The sequence below is a fragment of the Athene cunicularia genome, assembly GCF_003259725.1.
Source record: "Athene cunicularia isolate RWA chromosome Z unlocalized genomic scaffold, athCun1 chrZ_part2, whole genome shotgun sequence".
Lineage (NCBI taxonomy): Eukaryota > Metazoa > Chordata > Aves > Strigiformes > Strigidae > Athene > Athene cunicularia.
This window is the reverse complement of record NW_020799143.1, coordinates 13,635,318-13,652,552: the sequence shown is the minus strand read 5'-3', so window position 1 is coordinate 13,652,552 and position 17,235 is coordinate 13,635,318. Positions and strand designations below refer to the sequence as shown.

At 42.9% G+C, this 17,235-nt stretch overlaps 1 long non-coding RNA gene across 1 annotated transcript; it reads right to left on the bottom strand.

The window, feature by feature from the left end:
• Positions 1–419: 419 nt before the first annotated feature.
• Positions 420–10,670, bottom strand: LOC113490093. The gene is made up of 3 exons (XR_003400148.1): positions 10,658–10,670; positions 2,649–2,654; positions 420–784 (listed from the first exon to the last, which is right to left on the bottom strand). It is a non-coding gene; the product is annotated as an uncharacterized LOC113490093 (long non-coding RNA).
• Between the last annotated feature and the right edge of the window lie 6,565 nt (positions 10,671–17,235).

Sequence of the window (17,235 nt, the reverse complement as noted above, 5' to 3'; positions counted from 1 at the left end):
TTACCCAGGACATTTTAGTTTCTAATATTAATTTGGTAAGCTGTTTCTTTATTTCTCCATTCATGTGTTCAACCACCTTTGAGGGTGCCACGGGGTGTGGTATTGCCACCGTGTACCCAGGGCAGCCAAAGTTTCTTTGACCACTTTAGATACAAAGTGTGGGCCTCTATCCGAATCTATTACTTCTATTATTCCATATCGGGGTATAATTTCTTCAAGTAATATTCTTGTTACTGTATGAGCTGTGGCTCGTGCCGTGGGAAAGGCCTCTACAAAATGGGTCAGGTGATCTATAATTACTAATAAATATTTCTATTTTCCTACTTTTGGTAATTCAGTGAAGTCTCTTTGTATTCTCGCAAAAGGCCTCTGAGCTAAATTTCTTCCTCCATGCACTTGTTTCCTTGTTTCTATTGGGTCATCTAAATGCAATGTTAACAAAGCTGCTCTTTTTGCCTCTTGATCAGCAAGGTTATTTCCTCTTATGAGGGGGCTTAGCCCTCTCTGGTGTCCTTTTAGGTGTACTACTGCTATTTCGGCTGGCCCCCGTACAGCTTGTAATATTTGTAATATCAATTCCTGATGCACCAGACTTTTTCCCTGGGAATTAATTAAACCTCTTTCCTCCCAGATTTTTCCAAAAATATGCACCACTCCAAAGCATATCTAGAATCTGTATATATAGTTCCTACCTTTCCTTTCAACAACTGTAAAGCCTTTAATACAGCATATAATTCACATGCCTGTGCTGACCAGCCAGGACTCAAAGGTCCTGACTCTATCACTTCGAAGGCTTTTCTGTTGATTATGGCATATCCTGATTTTCTTTTCCCCTCTACCACCCGAGAGGACCCAGCTACAAATAACTTTTCTCCCTTTTCCAATTCCTCTTCTTCCAAATCTGGCCTTATTTTAGTTTGCTCTTCTATATTACTAAGACAATCGTGGATGAGATTTTCATTAGGTGCTCCATATAAAAATTGGGCCGGATTTTGTAATGATGTGGTTTCAAGGGTTAGGTGGGGGGATGTAATGAGAATCGCCTCATATTTGACCAATCTCTCATCAGTTATCCATTTGTCTGCTTTTTGTTGCAGCACACCTCTGATATTATGAGGTGATAATATTCTCAATTCACTACCAAAGGTTATTTTATGTGCTTCTTCAGTTAACAAAGTGGCTGCTACCACAAATCCCTGACTTACAGGATCTAAAAATTTTGACATATATGCTACTGGTTTCTTTTTTCCTGCCCATTCTTGAGCTAATACTCCAAATGCGGTTTCTTCCTCTATATTAACAAACAGGAAGAATGGTCTTTTTAAGTCAGGCAGGCTCAGAACAGGAGCATTTACTAGGTCAGTTTTTAGTTCCTCTAACCATTCATCATCCTCCTGGGTCCATTTTAATAATCCATCCTCAGTTATTTTGTTGTATAAGAGCTTTACTTTTCCACTGTACCCCTTGATCCACTGTCTACAATACCCGACCAATCCTAATAATTGCCGGACTTGCCTCTTGGTTTTTGGGTGTGGTAGGGAAAGTATTCCCTTAACTCTTTCTGGATCTAGCTTTTTAGTTCCTTGGCTTAATCGATGCCCTAAGTATTTAACTTCCTTTTCTACAAATTGTAATTTGGATTTAGACACTTTCAGTCCTTTCAAGCTCAGAAAATTTAGCAGCCTGATGCTTTCCTCTTGCACCATCTCTTCATCTTCCCCTGCGATTAAAAGATCATCTACATACTGAACCAGGGTGAGAGTGTCTCCTACCTGGTAATCTTGTAAGATCTGTTCTAGAGCTTGTCCGAATAAGTTTAGGGATTCGGTGAACCCCTGGGGGAGGACTGTCCACCGAAGTTGGATTTTCCTATGAGTATCTGGGTCCTCCCACTCAAAGGCAAAATAATTTCTACATTCCCTTTTAAGGGGGCACGCCCAGAAAGCGTCCTTCAAGTCTATTACACTGTACCACTGGTCATTTGGGCCTAATTGACATAAAAGTGTGTGTGGGTTAGCTACTACAGGGAATCTAATTATAGTTCTTCTGTTGATTTCTCTTAGGTCATGGACTAATCTATAACTCCCATCTGCCTTTTTTACAGGCAATATGGGGGTGTTAAAAGGAGACATGCAGGGCTCCAATAATCCCTGCTTTATCAATCTCTGAATTTCTGGTTTTAATCCTTGCCTTCCCTCCTGAGATATAGGGTATTGTTTACTTCTCACCGGTACCTCAGGATCTCGGATAGTCACCATAAAAAGCTCAATATTTAATTTCTCTGCAGTGTCAGGAGTGTACCATATTTAGGGGTTTATCTTGGTTTCATCTTCGACCCATAAGGGGCATAGTTTAATTTTAAGGTTATGTTTGGTTGCTTCTAAGCTAATACCCAATTCAATCATTAAATCTCTCCCCAACAAATTATAGTCCACTTCATGTACAGTCAACAAGGATCCTATCCCCATTTTAGAATCTGGTTTGAGGAGCACATCTTTGATAACAGGTACTCCAAACGGTACCCCTTTTGCCCCAACCACTTGTACTTTTTCTGATGAAATTTCACAACCTTGGGGCAGTGACTGAACAGTAGATCTCTCTGCTCCTGAATCCACTAGAAATTCTATCTCTTGTTGTCGGGGACCTACTTTTAACTTTATCAAGGGCTCAGTTCGTTCTTTAGTCCCCAGTAAATAGAGCCCCCGACACCCCTACTCTTCTTCAAACATTTTCTCATCCATCATTCTCTTTCTACAGTTCTTCTTTGTGTGGCCTCTACCTCCACAATAAAAGCAGGTAATAGCCCTCTTTTCTCTCCCCCTCTCCGATTCCTTCGATCCCGTTCTTTAGCCTTCCTGTTTTCTCCCACCCCCATCCACTCTCTGTCCCTCTCTTATCGTAGCTACCATCATTCTAACATGCCGTTTCTGAGTTTCACTCTCCCTCTGGATATAAACGTTCTGTGCCTCTCTAAGCAATTCATCCAACCCCCGATCCTGCCAGTCCTCCATCTTTTCTAATTTCTTTCTAATATCTGTCCAGGCTTTTGCCACAAACTGTGTTTTTAACAATGCCTGCCCCACCAGTGTATTTGGATCTATTCCCAAGTAGAGCTGGAGGGTTTTTTTCTCAGCCTTTCTAGCCATTCGGTAGGGGTTTGATCCTTTTTCTGGTGTTCACTAAAGGCTTTGTTTATGTTTTGTCCCCTAGAGACTGATTCTCTTATGCCTTGGACTACAATTGTCCTTAGGTCCTGCATGTGGCCTCTATCAATCTCATTCTGATTATTCCAATTGGGTCTATTCAGAGGCCATTTTACATCTGCTGCCGGACCCTGTTGGTGCTGTTGGTTCCAGATCCTCATTCCTGCCCTCCTGACCATCTCTCTCGCCTCGGCAGTGAATAATATTGCCATTATAGCTTGCATTTCATCCCAAGTGTAAGTATTTGGTCCCAGGAACAGATCTACTCATTCTGCCACACCCAGAGGGCCCTCCAGCAGATTCCCCATCTCTTTCTTAAATTCTCTGACGTCCCCTGAGTTAAGGGTAACTGCTACGTAACCTACGCCTTGCTGGGGTCCCCCCATAGCCACCTCCCTTAATGGTATAAGCTGGTATTAGCACCCTCCCTTCTAGTTTGACCCCAAGTTATTCTTCTTTGCTCCCCTGGAGAATCTGGTGGGGAATCTAAATCTCCTAAGTCTTCCGGTGTGGACAGGGGAGGTGAAGGTGCTGAAGGCGGAGGTGGAGGAATGTAAGGAGGGGGTGAGGTATAAGCTTCATCCTCAATACATTTCTTCTTTTTTCTGACCTCCCCTCCACCCTCCTTAAGAGGGTATAATTTTATTTGAGTATCTGATGCTATCCATACATGTGCATACTCACTTTCTTCTGGATTAAAAAGGTTCCTTTGAATTAACATAAATATTTAAGGCTTGGCAGACCCACTCTTCAAAGGACCCGAAAACAGTCCAATAGAGATGGTCTCCCCTAATTTGTTTGCCACCCCAAACTTCCATACAATAATAAATCATTTTTACTTTGTCCTTACCCCACCTAGAGGGGTAATTTTCCCAATTACTTAAGATCAGTCCTAAAGGGCTATCCGGTGGTATCTGAGGGTACCTCACCTGAGTTCCCACACCACCCATGGGATCAGAAGGCTTGCTCTTCTTCTGTCCCATCTTCTGGAGCGTCTGCACACACTCACACACTTTACTGCCCTTTTTCGTGGCCCAGTCCCTCACGGGATATGAGAACCGCACTGCCGAGGGTCCGCACTTGCTTCGCCCTACCAGGCATCTCACACACCACACTCCAGGCAACCCAACCCCAACCTTACGGGAAACCGGCCTATACTTATGCAACCCCGTGTGTCTTCGTCCGGAACTTTGTGCACAAAGATTATGGGGTTGACTGGTGTTCTTTTGCTTGTTGCCGAATTTTAGGGTTCATCAGTCGGGGCTCCAGCAGACCAATCCGCAGGCAGGGGCAGCTGAAATCCAGCAGGGCACATCCCCGTATGGGACTCTGTTGGGAAACCACGATCCGAGTCACGGCACCATTTTGTTATAAACTGACTTCTTAAAATTGGCTGAGTCAGAGTTCCCAATTTCTTTATTTAGCAAGCGGCAACAAGCAAAACAGCGCTGGGCGGCCAGGGAGTCTCCTGCTCCAACAACGGACTGCACCACACCCTCCAGGGCACTCTGTTTCAATCTTATACTACAAAGTATTACATAGTCATTATACACCTATACATATTCATTACTTGAACCCGCCTACTCCCGCTTCGTATGGTAATTAGCTTATCAGTCCTTTACACTTGCGCAGAAGTTGTTAAAACTACAGGCAGGGGTCTTCAAATCATGGGGGTGGTCTTCTGGGAGGAAGGCCGTAGGTCCTCCTCACAGTGTACTTTTCACCTTTCACTTGTTACGTGATGGTCCTCTGAGTTTGTCCTGTTCTTATCAGTCTAGGCTCAGTAATCTCTTTGCATAATGAGATTCATGGTCGTGAACATCCTCCTGTTTTATTCAATTATGCACCTGCAATTCTCCACATCTTCTGATGCTTCTTCTCTTGTTGTTCCCCCCCCTTCCTGTCACTTCTTTTTTTTTTTTTTTACACGATCATGTTAGTTCAATTAAGCATTTGCTGTTAGTATTGCACAATATGCAATAGTTCATATTACAGTTCGCTGAATTTGTTGAACAGACGGTTTACCACCTATCACAGTCCCCCCTTTTTCTTTTCACCATGTTGTTCATCAAATTTTTCGTGTGCTTGCTGGCTCAGGATGAGTTTCCTCCATTTTTGGTGTTTCTCTCAGAGGTTCACACTTAGTTCCCATGATCGTTAAATGAGCTGTTTCTAACTTATTCTTAATGATTGCTACTATAGGCACCAAAAGCATCCGCAGTGGGCTCACCCACAATAAAAAGGAGAGACGAGAGGGAAGTAAGGAGTGAGAGCAGATCTGTATCTCACCATACCAGCTGGACTCAGCGCTGTTTTCTGTAGGGCACAGCAAGGGGGAGGGGAAAGGCAGAAGTCAGTGCCACAATCACCCTCCACTGCTCATTCTCAACCACAGCATGGGGTTCAGGCTCCTGTGGGCACCAGTGGTCTGAGAAAAGTGGCTTTCAGCCCATTTTGTGGGTGCAAACGGAAGAGCCTGTAGAACAAAGGCTGTTATTAATTCCCATCAGCTGAAAGGAGGCTGCAGCTGTTTTGAGAGGTTTTCCTGCAAGCTATGCAGATCTGCTCAGAATTTTAATGGTTGTTTACCAACCAAAGTGTGCCATTGAAAGAGCAAGACATTTCCAAGCAAACAAGGTGTGAACGTCATTTCAGCCTGTAAATAAACCTCTCTTGTGAACATTTTTCTGGGTGACCAAAGATGTTTTTGTATTTGATTGTTTCCGTTTTCAGTTGCTCTTTTTTAACTCATTCTCTCCCATCTACGAAGCATACAAAAGAAAATATTCCTTTAAATATGCAATGCATTATTACACACACAAAGTCTTTTTAGGTGGAAAAAACAACAAACATTCTCTCTGTGTGGTCTCTAAATGACTGAAAGTAAAGGGTAGCCCCACAAAACATTGGTCCACAGTTCAAGTAATGTGTGCATAAAAATGGTATCTGACCAAAGAGCCTATCAAGCCCTGAGAAAAACACAGCATACAAAAGATTAAAGAAGGGAAAAATGAAGAGGCTTTGTTATATTCTGGGAAATGAAAAGACATATGGTAGGCTTTTTTATCTTACATTTTTCTGCAGTGGCCATAAACTTCAAGAGAATTGTTATTGCTGAGAAATTAACATGTCTTTAGCCAAACTCTCCAGTGCATGTTATTTATATCAGGAATTAAGTCTCTGCAACCGTGCCTGTGCTTTATGGCTGTGTATAACTCTAAGCCCTGCTTCTGTGATATTAATGCATGCAGTTTCTCTGTGACATGTATATCACACATAGCTGAAAGAAGCACTAGAGACATGCCTCAGATAGATACAAATAAACAACGGTTTTTCACTTCAATACATTTGCAACCCAAGCTCTTTTTCTTCATCCCAGTGTATTTTGAACTGTCTGACCTGCAGAGGGTATTTACAGTTGAAATGACAGTCCCTGAATGCAGCCTAGCATTCCTGGTATCACTGCTGCAGTTGGGGGAATAGGAAAGATCCACTAGCATCCACAATTTAGCCAAAAAGTTATGAGCATCCTGCACACAGAGAGGTCTGTGAGAAACTGAAAAGACAGAGTTAAGTGGCATTGTAAATGGTGGCCAGGAAATGACCAGGAAATTAATATAACATTGAGGTAGTGCTAAGGAGAAGGTTGGACAGCTGGCTGCTATTCCATCGGGCCCTGCAACTAAAAATATTAGTGAGAAAATTAAACTATTCATCTTTCACTAAGACAGAAAAGTGATCTGGACAGTCTGACCTTCTAATCTGAGTTAAGTCAGCACATAAACAATAAAAATGGACTAATATTTCAAGGAATTTCTTCTTAACAACTGTAGTGGATCAAGTTACTGTGAGATATTTTCCTGTAATATAATAGAAACACACTAAACAGTCGTGATTTGCCTTCTGATAAAGGGGACACCAAGGCTCTCTGTGTGTTGTATGTTTCTATTACATGAGTCCAGAAGGTAGACTAGACTACTGAGGTGGCTTTCACCCATATGAGCTTGAATTTATTCTCTCTTAGTAAGTGGTAACCTTCAGCTTTGTGTAATGGCAGTAAGTGAATTTCTACTTCAAGTTAGCTAATGACAACTAATTTCTAAGACAGCATATGCCTGCAAACAGCTGTGAACTGGTAAATTTTAAAGATGATTAAATACTTTTTTTTTTTTTTGAAATATCACACTTGTTCATTCCTTTACACAAATACTTCTCTCTGTAGTTCAGCCTACAGCATAGCACAAACAATGAAAGAAATGAGTGTTTAAAAAAAGAAAAGGTTGGGAGATCAGAGGAGTGATAAGCACAGTAAAGTTACTGGCAGAGTCTAAAATGGCCAGAGATATCGACTGAGTAAGCCAAGGGGAGAAATCACTTCTCACTGTTCAGTGTTTTTCTTGTTAAGAGAGCTGATGCTCTTCCATCTTTCAGAAGTGTTAAATAGGATTTAGCTATTTAGTCCAGCTACCCCCAATGTTCTTTATGCATGCTGACATTCATGGCCATGATCTCAAAGAATCTAGGACCTTGACGAGACAGTATCAAGAAAACACACTACCTGATTTAATACACTACACAATTTTGCCAGTGGATTGTCTGCATGTATTTACAAGTGGATAAGGAAACCATAGAATCATACAATGGTTTGGGTTGGGAGTGACCTCCAATGATCATCTCATCCAACTCCCCTGCAATGAGCAGGGACATCAACTAGATCAGGTTGCTCAGAGCCCCATCTGACCTGACCTGGAATATTTCCAGGGATAGGGCATCTACCACCTCTCTGGGCAACCTATTTCAGTGTTTCACCACCCTCATCATAAAAAATTTCTTCTATATATCTAGTCTGAATCTACCCTCTTTTAGTTTAAAACTTGTTCTGTTCTCAACAGGCACTACTAAAAAAATTGTCCCCATCTTTCTTATAAGCCCCCTTTAAGTATTGAAAAGCCACAGTGAGGTTTCCCTAGAGCCTTCTCTTCTCCAGGCTGAACAACCCCAACTCTCTCAGCCTTTCCCCACAAGGACAAGCATTCCATCCCTCTGATCACTTTTGTGTCCCTCCTCTGGACCCACTCCAACAGGTCCATGTCATTCCCCTGCTGAGGGCTGTACACATCTGGACACAGTACTCCAGGTGGGGTCTCACCAGAGCAGAGTTGAGGGGCAAAATCAGCTCCCTCAACTTGCTGGCCATGTTTCATTTGATGCAGCCCAGGACACAATTGGCTTTCTGGGTTGCAAGCACACATTGCCAGCTCCTGTCCAGCTTTTCATCCACCAGTACCCCTGAGTCCTTCTCTGCAGAGCTGTTTGCAATCCCTTCATCCCCCAATCTGTATTGATACTGGGGGTTGACCTTACCCTGGTGCAGGACCTTGCATTTGTCCTTGTTGAACCTCATGAGGTTCACATGGGCCCACTTCTTGAGCATGCCTGGGTCCCCCCGGATGGCATCCTGTCCCTCAGGCATGTCAACCGCACCACACAACTTTCTGGCATCTGCAAACTTGCTAAGGGTGCACTTGATCCCGCTACCTGTGTCATTAAGACACTAAATACTACTGGTCCCAGTATGACTCCTGAGGGACACCATTTGTCACTGACCTTTATCTGGACCTGTTGACCACTACCCTCTGGATGCAACCATCCAACCAATTCCTCATCCACTGCACAGTCCACCCATCAAATCCATATCTCTACAATTTAGAGAAAAGGATGTTGTGGGGAATCATGTCAAAGCCCTTGCAGAAGTCCAGATAGATGACATCCATAGCTCTTCCCTTGTCCACTGATGTAGTCACTCCATCACAGGTTTGCTCTCCCTTTCAATTGCTTGTGGCCAGTGCTCTGCGGCCTATTGTTAGACTCCCAGTGCTGCGGGAGTGGGTATGTAGCAGTGAGCTGGTCATCCATAACATTCCACTGAATGAGCTCCTCACTTCCTTACACAAAATTTACCCAGGAACCAGGGATGGACACATTTCTGAACAAGTATGAACCACAGGAGCACTAGGAAACATCCTTATCTCTCATTTTGGATCAGATGGGAGAGCTCACTGTCTGGCTGTTACAATGCTCCAGGAAATACCCTCTCTCTCACTGCTTCTGGACCTGTCTCCTCTGCCTGAAAATTGCTAAACACTCATTGAGTTCCTGCATCCTTATGATAGTTCAAAACCACACCATCTAATCTGTGCATGCCACCCAAAACATGTCTCATCACCTTGTCAGTGCTGCCACTTGGGACAAAACAATGCTTCAGTATCAGTCACAGTGTAGGCTTTATGGACACACAACATGGGACATGACATGGAGAACCAGGGACTTCCAGCAAAACTATGACAGTTTTACATGAGGAGCAAAGATGCTGTGGCCTGAGGTGTAGGAGACCCTTTGGTTATGAAGAGAAATTCTCATGTGCAGTTCAGGTATTTTGTGCTCTCAGGGTGTTATGGGCCTGCACCACTACAACCAACACAAAAAGAAGCATTAGCCTCTCTACCATATGAGCTATTCCAATGTATTGTCAAGGGTGGCAGTGGGGGGTGGCAGGGGTGGCTTCTGTGAGGAGAAGTCAAGGGCTGTCCTGTACCAGACATGGCCAGTTCCAGCCAGTGCTAAAACAGACAAACTGCTGGCCAGAGGTAAGCAGTCAAGCTGGTGGTGCCTCTGGGGAAATGTATTTAAGAAAGTATAAAGAACATCTCTCACCAGTTTTGAGAGAATGAGAAAAATATGAGAGAAACAGCCCTGCAGACATCCAAGTCAGTGAAGAAGAGGAGAAGCTGCTTCACATGCTGGAGCAGAGGTTTCCCTGCAGCCTATGGTGAAGACAATGGGGAAGCAGGTTGTCCCCTTGTAGCCTCTGGAGGACCATGCTGGAGCAGATATCCACACTGCAGCCTATGGAGGACCCCACAACACCACAGGCAGACATTGCCTGAAGGAAGCTGTAGCCTGTGGAGAGGAGTCCACACAGGAGGAGGTTTTCTCGCAGGACCTGGGGGGTCCCCAAGCCCCCCCTCCATGGGGGACCCCCACTGGAGCAGTCTGTTCCTGAAGGACTGCACCCCGTGAGAGGGACCCACACTGGAGCAGTTAAGAGCTGCAGCCCATGGAAAGGAGCCACACTGGAGAAGTTCATGGAGGACTGTATCCTGTGGGAGGGACCTCACACTGGAGCAGGGCAAGAGTGAGGAGGAAGAGCAGCAGAGATGGAATGTTAGGGACTAACCACAAACCCCATTCTTCACCCTCCTGTGCTGCTTGGAATTGAAGGAGTGATGTTGGAGTCTGTGGTGGTGGATGGGAAGTTGTTTTAGTTTTTGTCTCTGTTTCTCACAATCCTGCTCTCCTTTTAATTGGCAATAAATTAATTTTCCCCAAGTCAAGTCTGTGTTGCATGTGGTTGTAGTTGTTTAAGTGATGCCCCTGTCCTTACCTCAACCTACAAGCTTTTCCATCTTACTCTTTCTTGTGATGTCAACCCAACAAGCCAATAATTATTCCTTGCATGAACCACCAGAAAAATACTGTTGGTGTTTAGATACAGGGATGGCAACACACCTCTTTTCCGTTGTTCAGAGAAATCCATGGACATCTTCCAACTCTGTCTTTCAGAAATCCTTTGCTAAAGTGGCAGCAAGCAAAGATTCCTGACTTGGGTAAACCTCCAATGTCCTGTACTAGCCTGTAGATTTCTGTTACTATATAGAAAGCCATCTAGAGTAATTACCTACTTCTTTTTCCACAGCAGGAATCCATGATCATATTTCATTGAAAGAGTGTGGATTTTCTATCACACAATGATGAAAGTCAAATGTTTCTGTATTTCTGTGGCTCAAAAATGTTACAACTGACCGCTTAAAGTAAAGCTAGTCAGAATAAACTGATTTTACAGAAAATAATAATCTCTTTTAAAGGCTAGAAATTTTCCATGGAAGCAATTTATCCCCAACATTTCCTAAAGAAGGCAGCACTGAAATTATTAAAGCAATAATCTCAGCAAGAGTACGGCACTACTAAATCAGCATCAGGCAATGTGACAGAATTAGTTCATAGACCACCCCTCTCTTTCCATATTCTGCAAGTCCATGTCAACATATAGGTTGTTGTAAACATGCAGAAGGCCTGCAGAAATCAAAATGATAGATTATCTCTTGCTGTTCTTATTTGGACACTTACACACTCAAGACACTCATGCAGGTACTCACGGGAGTAGATCTGTCATGTGACTGATCACATCGGTTGCCGTTTATTAGATGTTCCCAAAGGCCCTTATGGGCCAGTTTACATCTCCCATGCAGTCCCTGCAGTCAGATGGCAATGGGCTGTTAGCTGGAGGAAGGATGACACTGCATCATGAGAGCTGAACAGAGTAGGGTTCCCAGGCAGCAGCTTGATGCAGTAGGGAAACCCATCCTAATTTAATTAATATGAAATAAATATTTAGGGTTGTTTGAACAAACGAGACTATTACAAAGTCACTTGGGCTGACCCTGTGTGAAACATCAATATGCCATATCTCAGACAAACTGAAAGCTTCCCAATGCAATGTTGTTTTGTAGAAACTGCACCTTCTATTGTAAAACCACCTTTAAAATCCTGACTAGCGTCTTTGGAAAAGAAGAATCTGTCAGTTTCTCGTTCATGACTCTATATTTTAAATGCTATAAACATCAACTTTGTCTTGGAAGATAGTATCACTTTAAAATTCTAATTAAAGTCAACAAGAGTTGAGAGTGCTCAGTGTAGGCCTTTTAATTTTAGATTAGCCAAGTCATCAATTTGAAACAGGAACAGACCAAATAAATATGACAAAGTAGAAATGAAAAATTGTCTTTCAGAAATAGTCTGCCATTTATTCAAAACAGACCACGCAGAACACCTGGCTTCTTAATGAAGAACAGTAGTTGGGGCAGCTCCATTAGGGGAAATTGATTTCAGCCGAGATGGTCTTGGAAAAAAAGAGTAATTTCCAAAAAAAAAGTCATATGGAACCACTTATCTTCTCCTCTTCCTTTTCAAATCTGCTTCAGGGAAAAATCTTTCAGGAGCAAGAGCTTACACATACCTTCCTTGTGTCTGCTTCCAACAGACTTTTTCATGCTCTACTTCTGATTAAAGGATCTGTTCTCATCAGGTTTACACAAACACCACATTTCATGGTTTCCAGATTTTAGCTCTAATTCCTTTGGCTACTATTGGTCTCCTTGTTATTCACCTCCTGTAATAGAAATTACTATCTCAGATGAATCACTTATTTAATAGCCAAATTCAGTTAAAACAATTGCACCCAGAGGAATGAAAAATGAAGATCTCAAAGTCACTGAAAACAGAATTTTTACTACAGGCCATAGCTCCATTGCTCCCGTTTATATGTAGCTACTTCTGTCTATGAAAAGGTGTTATAGCTGGTTTTATATTTAACCATTGAGTTTGGTTCTATAAAGAACCAGTGAAGAGCCTCTTCCCATTGTATGAGCAGAGCCTCTTCTCATTAATATTCACAGCACTGCTGAATTCAATTTCAGTGACTGGTAAAGGAGTTCAGCATCTTGTGACATCAAATATTTTCTTGGTCACATAAGCAGAGATTAATTTGACTAGGAAAGCAAAACTGAAAGTAGGATGGTAAAACTTCTGCTTTGATAGGAAACGGAATCTCCAGCTCAGGAAAACAGAATCAAGCTGATTGTTGTCATGACATTTCAAGAATTCCAAGTTCACATCTTAGAATTGTTTGGGCTTTCTGTAGCAACCTTCAGCAAATCAATAAATTTATCTCTAAATATAAGATAAATGAAACTACACTTCATTCACCCTTTTTCTGCCTGGCCTTCTTGTCTGTCTTGCCCCTATATATCATATATTTCACAGGAAGGACAGATCTAATTTGTTTGCTCTGTAAATTTCACAGAAGCACAGAATGGTTGAGATTGGAAGGGATCTCTGGAGGTCATCTGGTCCAAACCCCCTGCTCAATCAGGGCCACCTAAAGCAGATTGCTCAGGACCATGTCCAGATGGCTTTTGATATCTCCAAGGATGGAGATTCCACCACCTCTCTGGGCAACCTGTTTCAGTGTGCAGTCAGAGTATATACAAACTTTATAAATGTTTTATAAACTTCTTATGTAAGTTTACACAAAATTTATACACTGCATCCCACAGAGCCCTCTCCTTATCTGGAAGTGGAAGCTACCTAAAATAAAGAACAAGAAGAGCACAACGGTTCTTAAACATGGGAGTATTTGGGATCCAGAAGCAGTTAAGAAAACACAGTAGAAAATCATGCATGTAATCATACTGTTGTACATGAGGAGCTAAGGAGTTTTTTATCTACTTAATGATGTTTGAAGCTCTTCAGTAGCTCCTGAATTAGCATGAAAATGGTCAGCACTAGGATGGAGAGTTCAGTGCCTGCCTAATGAAAAACAGCTTGAGAATCACTATTCTAACACTGCGCAAGAAAACACACTCATTACTGATATGAAATGGTGTATACCATACATCTTATGTGTTGCCTCAGAGACATCCATGTTAGCTCTAAGTTTGGCTGAAAATCAGAGTGGTTTTTGGCCAGGCAGAGGTCAGCAGGAAGACAGCTGTTCTGTTGGAACACTGGGCTTTTCTCCTAGCAGCAGTGGAAAAGTCACTTTCTCTTTCTAAGCTTGTTTCCCTCACACATATTCCTGTTTGGATTGCAGGTAACCTGGGGCTGAGTTTGCCTCATGGTCCAAGCAGTAGCTTTTAGCAATATTTTGGATTAAATCTCTCCTTCCTCGTTCAAATATTTTTTTTAAATTATTCAGAAAGCACAAAGCTTTTCCAAAAGACTGAGACTTTAATTTTGCCTCAACAGACAATCAACCAGGCAAACAAACATCCTAAGCAGGCTGATTTGGTATAGAGGGAAGGAAAACTGGCATAATCTTAAAGATAGCATTCCTTTAGCTAGTCTGAGATTAATTTGTCATGGATTCCCTCTCCACAGCTGACGGTAATAGGTATGTGTCTGTGTATGTTGGTGTGTGTGTATACCATTAAACGGCTACAAAGTACAAAAGTGTCATATTTAATGCTAATCATTTAATCAATTTACATTCTGCTACCATGCCAGTTATTCGGCTCCAAGGCCCATACACAACAGCATTAGCAGCAGTATTAAAAATAGTGGGAAGCTTTTGCCGGGCAGTGGCTTTTTGCTAAGGGTATCAGAATTCCTGAAAACTAGCTTTAAAAGAACATTTGTGCGTTGTGGGGTTTTTAAATTTGAATTTAACAACTGGATGATAATCTGCTATATATGAAACACATGCATTAGATTACATAAAATCATGCCTTGTACACATCTGGGAGATGCAAAACAGCAGAGCTACAGTGTCCTGGCTTAGTGACTCAGAAACCTGCCATGTCCCAATAGAGATATCTTGGTGTCATCATTGTTTGCCTGCCCAGGCAATACAGATGTCTCACGCTTTTGTGGTCTCTCTCCAGTGAGCATCCAAATTAACTCTGCATTACTGAGCAAGTTCATTCTCTCCACCCAGCCCTGTAAACTCCACTAATGGCTTCCTATTGACTAAACCACCCTAAAAGAAAGGAGAACAACAAACACCTCATTTTCATTTGCTGGACAGGTAAAATACACAAAATGCTAGTAGGTTTGGATGCTCCTACGTTGTTACAGATGCTCTCAGTTAAACAGCCAACCACCAAAAATACAAAAAAATTATTATTAACACAGGTAACTAGCTTTCCATAAATTACAGGTTCAAATGTCTGTGAGAGGAGAACAGAACAGCTTTCTAGGGTTTAACGGCAACCCAGAACACAAAGTCCCGCTCCCTGGGGTTTAACGACAACCCCAAACCGCTCTATCACTCACCTGACAAGTGAGGGCTCTCAACCTCGAGGATCTGCTCAGGGCAGTGTCCTGACCCAAGGGGAGAGTGCTCGACCACAACGTGCTGCTCCAGGGGACGAGCTCCAAATGGCTCCATGGTGACTCCATTGATACCCAGGACCAATCTGACCTGTCGTCAATAGCGGCTCCCATTGGCCAAAGGTCCCAGTTACTACGAGGCCCTGAGACAAAGGCAGCCCCAGCTGCTACACTTCAGCAGCCAAGAAGCTCTTCTTTTATTGGGCAGATACACCTCCCACGTACATGGTCTATATTATTCGGAACCTAGTCACCAATTTCATACACACAATGTAGAGTCACTGAAGTATGCTCTTATACAAAATCCAGTCAGCTTGTCATCGTTCATGTAAGCCAAATATTTATTGATTTTCACAAAGGGGACAAGGCTAAAATAATTTTCCTACTACCATATTTCAGAATAGATGTATGCCCACCTTTTAGTCAGTGACTATGAAGTCTGAACACTTTGCACTGTCAAATGGTGGAGATGTTTCAGTGCACAAAAAATTTTTTTTTAAATGATGGGAAATCAGCTGGGGAAATGATGGGGAATCAGCTGGCCTAGATGAACTTCTCAGTTCCAGAATTCTTACCACAGAAGAAGCATTTTGACCCACAATGTGGCCTTCTGGCACCATTTACTAAAAAAAACCTCTAATTCTGTCCAAACTACTTCCAAGACAGTGTCATTGCACTCCTTATTGAACCCCATCTGCCTCAACAGAACATTAAATAATTAAGAAAATTCTACCTTTTGTTAGACCAATATAAATCCACAGGAGAATAAAATCACTGAAAATACTCTTTCGTTACGTCATCAGAGGTTCATATTATCCAGATCATGCTACGCATTGTGAGCATATATATCCATGACTCGTTTTAACATTATTGTTATGCAGCTAAAAAAAAAAAAAACAGAGAATGAATCTTTCTCCTGCTACATTTTATATATATTGCCTTTCAACTATATTGCCAGTACACATATGCAAAGAAAAATAAAGCAGCCAGAATTCTGATCAGTTAATGTTTTATATCATTGGAGCTGTATTTTGCAGTCATGGGGAAACTTCAGAAGGAAGAAGTTTTATGAAGGCACATTTGAATATTTGATTTTGGCTTATTTGTTCTTTATTTGCAAAATTCCCTGACACAAGGTGGATGAAGATAAAAAGAGCTGATGACAGGTACCAACCCAGTTATATGGATTCAAGTTAACGCCGAGTGACTTGCATTGATGCTTCACAGGACAAGTGCATAGACAGAGCAAACCCACAAAGTCACAGTTTATAGAGTTTTCAGACAAGCTGTTTGTATCACAGAATCACAGAATCATCTAGGTTGGAAAGGACCCTGGAGATCATCTAGTCCAACCGTTCGCCTAGCACAGTTCCCACCTACAGCGTATCCTTAAGCTCTAAATTGACTCTACTCTTAAACCCCACCAGGGATGGGGACTCCACCACCTCCCTGGGCAGCCCATTCCAACGCCTAACAACCCCTTCTGGAAAAAAATGCTTCCTAATATCCAGTCTAAACCTTCCCTGGTGCAACTTGAGGCCATTCCCTCTCATCCTATCGCTTGTTCCTTCCTTAAAGAGACTCATCCCCAGTTCTCTGCAGCTTCCTTTCAGGGAGCTGCAGAGGGCGATGAGGTCTCCCCTCAGTCTCCTCTTCTCCAGACTGAACACCCCCAGCTCCCTCAGCTGCTCCCCGTACGACCTGTGCTCCAGACCCTGCACCAGCTTCGTTGCCCTTCTCTGGACACGCTCGAGTCATTCAATGTCCTTTTTGTAGTGAGGGACCCAAAACTGAACACAGGAATCGAGGGGTGGCCTCCCCAGTGCCGAGGACAGGGGTCAGATCCCTTCCCTGTCCCTGCTGGCCACGCTAGTGCTGACACAAGCCAGGATGCCATTGGCCTTCTTGGCCCCCTGGGCACACTGCTGGCTCCTGTTCAGCCGGCTGTCAATCAACACCCCCAGGTCCCTCTCTGACTGGCAGCTCTCCAGCCACTCCTCCCCAAGCCTGTAGCGCTGCTGGGGGTTGTTGTGGCCCAAGGGCAGCCCCCGGCATTTGCCCTTATGGAAACTCCTCCAGTTGG